Here is a 9,694-nt window from a genome sequence, read left to right as displayed (position 1 = left end):
TGTATTCTATGGATGTATTGTACTCTTAATTTGTTTTCTGTTGTGTTAGTCCAAGTTGCCTGTCAGTGTGTATTTAACAGTTAATGGTACGTTACGCAGTCTACATGTTGGTCTAGGTGTACCAGACAGTAAGTATTCATCGGCTAGTCGAGTGTGCCCTATTCATAGTCTGATCAGTGATACTTCGTGTCGTCTGCAGTTTTGGGTTAATGTATTCCATTGATGTATAGTACTCTTAATTTGTTTTCTGTTTTGTTAGCCCAACTTGCCTGTCATTTATTTAATATTTGTATTGTCATCAGAGGATAAAGGTCGCTGTGGGGGAAATCTAAGAAGTCAGATGTATGTCTGCTTTTATTTAGGGAAATAAATATCTTCTCTTAAATTATCTTTATTACAAATTTAATGTTTTGAAACTATACAAGGAATCCATTCTTCCTTGCTGCTCTTCAGTTTCGAAAGCCAAGAATGGGCTTGCTACACCGTCATGCCAAGTCTGATATAAGGTTTCCTGGACCTTATATGAAGTAGATAGAAACACATCTCAGTCCAGGAAACCTTGCGTCTGGTGTCGTTCTCGGGAATTTTTCCTCGGCTAACTTAATAGACTCGACTTATAACGGCCATCAGCTCGGTATTAGTGCACTGTCTCTAAACATCATCATTGCACATCTCTCCATACATTCTGCGAAGAAGTCGGCATTCCCTTGCGAATTACTCAGATCTAGGAAATGTCCAGTCCAGCTACCTAATCTATTGGTCAGCATGCCTCTGAGTTCAGTTCAGACGCACCTTGGCCCAAAGAGGCCTCTGGATCACTTAGTAGCACCTATTTGCAGCCATTGATGGTTTAAGAATTAATGCCGATTAATTATCACACCTTCTCAAAGGTGTGCTGTCTAATCCAGAGATATTTGAAAATAAAGATTTAACTTGGATTAGAGGGTTACTTGGGAGAGAGAATTAAAGTAACTACTTTTTTTTAACCATTATTTTATAATTTATGATAAATTGTTATGTATACATGTTTCCTTCTACTTAGTATGTGTATACTATATGATCTGATGCTTTCAGCCATAATACATATTGCCATATATTACGGTTGCTTGTATTATTTTTCAATAACAGAATTTTATTCGAAATATTGTATCCCTTTGTTCGTATCCCGGCCGATAGCCTGTTGAATGTGTAATCCCGATAGAATATTCAACATCAAATAGTTAGGCCTACGCTTCTTTTACATCAAAAATGTATAAGAGTTGTTGGCCTTTCTGTACAAAGTAACATTTTCGTTTCGTGTCAGGGAATTTAAATCTTAATTAGCAATCCAATATGTATTTCAATTAAAAATTAATATTCAATTACAATTTATTCCCACGTATTTTTTTTTTATTTTTAGTACTTTCCACTATTAGTGCCTAATATGTACAAAGAAGCGTAATATAATACAAAATTGATTAATAAATTTTATATTCAATCATCTTATTAGTTACTATCGTAATTAGCTTGTTCAATTTCTTACTAGAATGTGCCGCAAGAAATATTAGAATGGAACCGGAAGGAACTATTTACGATAGGCTTAACTAGCACACGGTCAGTGCTGATGACGTTGATAGAAAAGTTTGAACCACTTCGAGCCCAGTCATTTTAATGTTCCAGTATATTATGAGTTCAGTTCCAGTTATTATGAGTGATAACATATATAAATAAAATGGCGGAACACTGAAAAAGAACGTAAGAATAAACGCAGGAAACTGATGTTTCGGAGAACTAATGAGCCGTAAAATGTTGATGGCTCGGAACCAACCTAAACTCATATTTTACAAAATTATAATACTCCCTGCCGTCATATATGGCTGTTAAAAAAGGCCCCTATTCTCTGCAAGAGAACAACGCGAGAACCTCATAACACAATAGTGGTGATAAAAACAAAAATAAAATGGCGGCCGACAACACTCAACCTCTGCCAAACCCGTAAGTCTCTCAAACAGAAAAAAAGGTGGTCGGGCACACTCAGCCCCTGGTTGTGTTAAGTCACGTGACTTGAAGGGAGCGTGGCCTAATTATCACGGGACTGACTCCGTGAGTGGTTAAGGTTATGTCGAACTAAATTTGAATTTAAATCTCCAGCCACGGGTCACGTGACCAGATACGATAGTATCCAATTGGCTGCCTGATGGCCACGTGAGTGTTTAAGGTTAGGTCGAAGTAAAAATTTAAATTATAATATTCCGCTATAGGTCACGTGACAAGTGCTGAAGGTTGGTTCGAGGCTAGGGTCCAAAGTCCAAGGTCGCATGACCAGTGGTTGAGGTAAAGTCTAAAGTCTAAAAAGGCTCATTACTCTAGGCCAGAATTGGCCTTTTATATCTACATTACAAGCGGTGTAACATCTTATCTAAAACCTAGCCTCATTTAAAAAAATGGCGTGTGAAAAATCTGAAGGAATGGTACTGAGACGATAATAAGATGAGCCTAATCCTGTGGCCTTCATCAGAGGAACCCAACTGGAACAGCTGCACCATGTTGAAAGTATGCCATCGATGACGAAGAGCGCTAGGTGGAAGTAGCCTAAAAGGAACACCGCGCCTACACTGGCTGGTGGATGTCGAGGAAGATCTAAACCGGCTTAGCTTTCGGAGATGGAGGAGTCACGTTCGGAACAAGAAGGAATGTAAGATGTAGTATAGTAGTGTATAGTATAATCTAGTATTATAGTGATAGTTGGTAGAGAGCTTTCATTTAATTAATTGCAATTATTATCATTTCATTATTTTTTGCATTAATTTGCAAACAAAGCTTCAGAAGAAAGATCCACGCTGTAAGTAATTTTTTATAATGCATTTTTAATTTGTATTTAAATAATTAAGTAGAATAAATAGAAACACAAATTCAACCAAAGAAAAATCTCTGTTTGGATGCATTATACTTATCCTCAATCCGTTTTTTCAACATGACATCAAGATGTAGGAATATGTTCTAAATTTCTTCTTGAGGACTACCACTTGACGCTAAGCAATTGCAATGAAACCCCCACCCAATAACCATTATCGTTAACCCTGTTCCCAAGATGTGAAGATTAAGCTGTTCTGCAACTAAGTTGGACGGCCAAGTCCGAGCATGGTCTATCTAAGTTGGGAACTCTAGCCAAACCACATTCCGTGTACTTTGTGTTGTCCTCTTTCATTGATATTATGGGTTAATTACTGTGTTAATCAGTCATGCTTGAATTAGGCCATAATGGGTAATTATTTTTTTATTATTAGCCTAATATTTTTTTGTACAAAACTGAGAATGTTTTTTTAATTATATTAAAATTGTAAAACAGCCTATATAAGGAAATATTCCACATTAAGAATATTACAAAACGTCCATGATAATTTCTTCCAGGTGCTGATTTTAAAACTATTATTTTTCAAATTTTTAGTGTTTTTTTTTTTTGTTTTTTTTAACTAAAAGTTCCTCTTTTAGTTAAAAAGGCCTCAGGGCATATTGGTGTGTATTAGACGAAAAATGTAACGTTTCCTATTCCGAAATAATAATTCTGAAATTATTATTGATGGTCCTCCTTTTGTCATACATGTGGGATATATGGGTTTATTAAAAAATTAGTTCTGTAACTAGTGTATAAAAAAAATTCTAATACCTAAAAAAAAAAATTAATTTTTGTAATGGCTCTACACTCATTTGAAATATAATGCAATTCTCTGCCATGAGAAACTCAGAAGTTATGAATGGTGGTTTCTGGTGCACTGTTTATCAATGGAATAGGCCTAGGTTCAGAAAATATTTGATTCTTAAGTGGTTTAAATCAAAAATTAATTCTGGAACCTAAAATTTTTTTTCAAATAACTCGAAAACCCTACGTTTTTTAGAACATTATTTTCATCTACTTGAAAAGTAATTTGATTACGTGTAAACCAAAACAAACATGATGTAAATCAAACGGTATCAGACGAAAACCTATTTTATCTATTTTTTTTTCACCTAATAGTTCAGTTTAGGTCCGTGGTAGGAACAAAACGTATTATTTAAATTCATCTTTTTAAATACTTAGATATTATCAGGTATCCACTATTTTTTTTTCAAAAATTTATCATGTAAAAATTATATAAAAATTTTACCGTCTGAATTATTTGTTGAAATTTATCAATAAAAAAGTTATCTGGTTTAGTTAAGAGAGACTTTCATTAATCAAATTCAATTTCATAATTCTGAAACATTAAAATCGCTCAAAAGTACTAGGACCTAGAAATTTTTACATCTACCCCATAATTCTCACGCATAATTTTAGAAAATGTGAAACGTCAGGAAACTGAGTTTTTTGCAAAAAATGATTACACCGAAAATAATTATAATTAAATGGGTATTATTATTAGGTTGGTGAAAATTTTCTAGGATTAAATTCACTAAAAAAAAAAATGTCAGGAAATGTGCAGTTTTATGTCAAAGGAACATAAAGTGTGTTGAAAATGTTATCTCAGCTCCCGTATTATTTCACTACATCCTTTAAATAAAGAGATAATTGCCAGAATTTAATACAAGGGAAATTGACGAGTCATCTGTTGAACTAGCCGGAAGGAAAATTAATAAAGACAAATGAGAGAGAAATGTTGGTTGTGACACCTGGTGGCGAAACTCTGAGGTCGAAATGAGGAAGCAGAAAATCTGTGTATCATCTCGGAAGGGATCCTTCTAATTACTTCATTTACATATTCATTCAAAGGGGCACACAAATTTGTATGCCACCCCTTGCGAAGGGTTCCATCCAGTGGTCTAATCAAGTCAGCTACATCTTAGGGCCCTTGTGTCATTATAGTGACCAGTGTTGACAGCATATATATGTGGGTATATAAAATATTTATACATGATTCTCAAATAACAGGCAACTTTCAGTTATAAATGTCTAAAAAAAAAAAAAAAAGAAAAACGAAAATGAAAATAACATAATTTTTTTTAAATTTTCTTTAGTTTGCTATTGGCTAAAACCACTGAAATCAAAACACATAACCTGGTAATAAAATTTCAATTCTATCAAATCCAAAATGATGAAACCACAATTAAGCCATAAACTGTCACGACGTTGGTAATATGAGTTTGAAAAATTCATATTATACTGAATTACTTAGCAAATATTAATTTTAAGAACTCATGGTTTAGTATAACGTCAATTAATAGTAATGAAATATGAACTTTTTATTTTTTAAGAGGATATTAACTTTTCAAATCTCGGGTAGTTTAATTGTTTAGTAACTTATTGGTTAATTGTCAGGTTGTTTTTTTAGTTCATTGCTACGATTAATAAGTTGTTCCATGTTTGTGATAAATTTATGAAAGTTTAAGAAAATGTAGTTTAACTTTAAAATAAAAATCTTAATTCTTCTTTTTTTATGAAAAAAAATAGTTTTATTTTATACTAACTATTTTATATGATGTAAAATATCACCAGTCGAGCTCTCTCTTTAAAAAAAAAGAAACTACTAAACATTTTATTTTTGTTCTACCAGAATAACAAAATTGCACAGTGCGGCGCTGATGATCTACCATCCCGCATATCGCCCTTGCACAGTGGTGTTTGTTGGTCAAGTTTTGAAGGCGTGGATTCTGTGATTTATAGTCTTTTATATAAATCATATCTCTTATCAACTAATAAGTTACTAAAAAAAAGATACATTTTAACAACTTTATTATATATGCTTGTATCAAAAAATCGTTCGTTTTAGTCATGTTATTGGCATTTCAACATTTTTTTTTAAATATTTAGGAGTAGCTGTTTATACTTATAAGTTTATATGATGTTAATGGAAGAAAAAAAGAGATCAGAGTAGACGTGAGGACCAAAAGACTTGCAATAGATAATGAAAATTTAGTAACATAAATAAATAATTACATATAAATTGTAAATTATAAATTATAACTCCTCTTTGATTTTTTTATTTATTTATTTTTTATATTTTTTATTTTATTTATTTATGTTTTTTAATTTTATCATGGCATAGGCGTTGATGACCTGAGGGTTTTACGTCTTTAAGCAACAATCAACAACAACAACAAATTTAGTATCATCGAGCATGTTAGTGAAGGGTGCCCACCTAAAATAGGTGATGCCTGGAGGGCCACGCTTCTCCCTACCCCTCCATGACAACGAATTTGTATGACCCGTCAGCCTACTGGTAGCATCTCACAGACCACACGTAGGACAAATATCCTCCATCATGAATCATGTGAGATCGTGCGGCTAAACATCAACTTAAGTTGTTAATTTCATATTATTCCACCATATTTCAATCAATCACAAATGCAATATATTTTATTACTATCTGCTACGACTACACCGTTTAAATGATAAATAGAAAAATCACTGCAACTTGTCCTAATAGCTATTCTATCTTAACTTAGGACAGACGTGGGTGTATAAATAATCAGCAATTATCTATATTAGGCTTTTAAAATTTTGAAAAAAAATAAATTGTTGGAGAAGCATATACGTAGTTGAAGCAAAAGTAACATATTCTTTCTGAACGGACTATGGTATTTAGTATTCAGAGAATTGCTAGTGTGTTATGGAAATGTTGGATCACAGTTTGTGCAGCTTAGAAATGGGTTTTCATATAGTGCGGCAATAATTTGCACTCTCTTCAACGTTAGGGACAATAAAAGAAATCTTAAGTAAATGTTTTCTAAGAACATTATGCATGCAACTAGTTAGTAATGATTAGAAAGGTATGAAGAACGCCATAAATAAAGCTATGAAACGGTTTTCCTTGTGTTGCAATGAAAATCTCCTAAAAATAACTCAAAGAACAGTGTCTCAAATCTCTCACACACTCCTTAACAAGTTCTGTGTGGTAACAGTACAAGAGCCCAACAGGAGAAAAAAAGTCAGTGATTTCACCCCAATTTTTGATTATTTTAATGAAAACTATGTATAATTACTAGTCAAAATTGACGAGTCTGCCAAGAATTAACTAACCAAGAATACGTAGGGGAAATAAAAAATGCCGCCTTTTTCAAAACATAAAAAAAAATTAATTTTTCATTCGAAGCTCGGAACTACCAACTACAATAGAAAATCTAAGAGAGCATCATTTAAAGTAGAATAAATTTGCTAAAATGTAAGCTCTAATAGAGCTATTTATGTTCAATAGTTCTTGAAAGATAGCTTTTTAAAAAGCAACATTTCATAAAAATGTTGTATGGAACGTACAGAAAGACCAGTAGTTGGTGAATTTATTTTGAAAAATCTATATCTCAATAACCATTTGACTTAAAGATGTTTAATAGTACTCAAATTGAAGCTAGTTTAATGGGCTATAAAATAGATTATGACGTCTATTTACGTAGGAGTAGTAGTTTTCATGAAATATGCTAAAATAAATTGATTTATTGTTATTCGAACAAATTTTCATTTGCCAAATCTATATCCATATGTGAATATCATAAAAACTACTACCCCTACGAAGATAAGTGAGATAAATAACTTAAAAAGTTAAACTTCCTTTAATTTGAGTGCTGGCAGACATAGTGTGTCTTATGGATCTAGAAATATATTTTTTTTTAAATCAAACATTTTATACGAACAACTAGAAATTAACCGTTTGTGAATTTATTTTGTCTAGTATTTTTATAAAAATACTAGACAAAATAAATATACGTCTACAATAGAATACAGACGTATATTTATTTTGTCTAGTATTTATAAAAACTGCTACTCCTACAAGGATAAACGTTATAAACTATTTTTTAGTAAATTTAGCTAGCTTTTATTTGATTGCTGACAGACGTCTATACATTCTATGGTGTATGAAATAAAGTTTTTCAAATCTCAAACTTATTGGCGGAACTACTATAAATCAATTTGTTTTTGGAAATATCATGAAAAATACTTTTCCTAAAGGTCATAAACTTCTTTATAGTCCATTAAACTAGCTTTAATTTGAGTGCTAATAGACATCTGTACGTCATATAGTTCCTGAGATATAGAATTCTTAAAATAAATTAAATAACTACTAATCTTTCAGTAGATTTTTAAGAAATTTTGCGTTTTAAAAAGCTATATCTCGAGAACTATTGGACATAAATAGTAGACTATTAAGTCTAATATTTCAGCAAATTTACTTTTCTTTAAATATTTTTTTTTCATACTTTCTAGTGTTGTTGGTAGTTTTTAAGATATAGAGCTCCGAATGAAACATTAATGTTTTTTTAAAGTTTTGAACAGCCGCCATTTTTTATTCCACCTACCTATATTTGGCAGACTAATCAGTTTTGAATAGTAATACTTTTCATTAAAGTAATCAAAAATTGGGGTGAAATAACTCCATTTTTTTTTCTTCCCGGCTCTTGCACTATAATGGTTGCAATGAAAATTCAATTAGTGAAAAGGGTTGTATATCATATAAACTAAATTTCAGGAATAAAATGTGAATTGAAAACCGAAGTACCTACTTGTTTTACCGTGTGATTCAGATAACACGTGATTGATCGATTTATCATCTGATGCTAGAAAAATAAGTCTGATAGATTAACTCAGATTTATCTGAGATTTTCTGTTATATTTCCATAATAATCCTTGGTATTTTAAAGTATGAGTTTACGTATATATGATATATAAAAATATTATACCTCGTCTATTTAAAGGAGAATATCAAAAACAAGAAACTAAAAGTAGTTTTTATGTATATATTTTTTCCTCAATGTATTTTTATGATGGCCATTGAAATCAACTATGAATAAGATTAAAGGTCGGGTTGATCGATTGATTTTAATTAAAGGGCTCCGGGCACAAAGGGCGATGGAAGAGGATGGTTAATCGGTCTACTGATGCGGATAATTGTTGAGAAAGGAATATTGCTGGGCCTCTGGCTGACCGTGAGTAACTCAGTTATGTTAAATAGCCACCTGTGAAGGGATGAACTAAGGGCCACTAAGGGCTGGCAGTCATAGGGACCATAACTGAAAGCCTATTATTGATAAGTCTTTTGTCCTCCTGTCGCAGTAATCCGGCCCTCAAAGGATTACAGCCGTCAATAAATTCAGATCTCTAAGAGATAGGATTTCAAGTTCGGATCCGTTTGTTCGGTTATATTTGTTCGGTGTCAGATTTTAAGGCTAATGACTTAGGTATCCTTCATGACATTTTCCGAAATTCAATTTGTCATTTTGTATAGGTGTGAAATTATAATTATTTATGAGCTAGCGTTAGGATTATTTTTTTAGGGGTAAGGAGACAATGTGATTGATAATAATTTGTGCTGGTCAAATTAGAATAACTTTTAAATATTTTTTTATATTTCTAATTTCTAACAAATGATTTAGAAAATTCTAAATCATGTACTGTAGATTATTAATTATCCATACTAGTCGGAATCAATATATCGCCGGTTAAGTTGATCCGGTTAATTCGAAGTGATTAAAGAACAAAATACTTATATCAAGTTAACTCATGTATTAAATTGTAATAAAAAATTAAAGTAAAAAAGTTATTTATATATGTATATGTGAAAGATATATATGGATATATATAATAAGTGAGGGATCTAAGTAGTATAAATGAACACTGTAATACTATAGTTATACTATACAGAATGTAAATAAAGTCAGTATTAACCAAACAGCTAATGTGTTAATTTCGTTCCTCAATATCTCTCTTTTTTTTGGCCCTTCTGTTACCGATTATCTTAACTTATATATA

The 9,694-nt window shown here is 31.7% G+C and overlaps 1 protein-coding gene across 5 annotated transcripts in view; it reads left to right on the top strand.

Annotated features, from left to right (window-relative positions):
• The window catches only part of LOC106677413 (dipeptidase 1), a 485,353-nt gene that overhangs the window by 251,596 nt on the left and 224,063 nt on the right, over positions 1-9,694 (top strand). The window lies entirely within an intron of this gene.

The sequence above is a fragment of the Halyomorpha halys genome, unplaced genomic scaffold (genome assembly GCF_000696795.3).
Source record: "Halyomorpha halys isolate HHAL.00 unplaced genomic scaffold, Hhal_1.1 Scaffold98.1, whole genome shotgun sequence".
Lineage (NCBI taxonomy): Eukaryota > Metazoa > Arthropoda > Insecta > Hemiptera > Pentatomidae > Halyomorpha > Halyomorpha halys.
The sequence above is the reverse complement of the archived record's forward strand: the minus strand, read 5'-3'. Positions and strand labels throughout refer to the sequence as shown.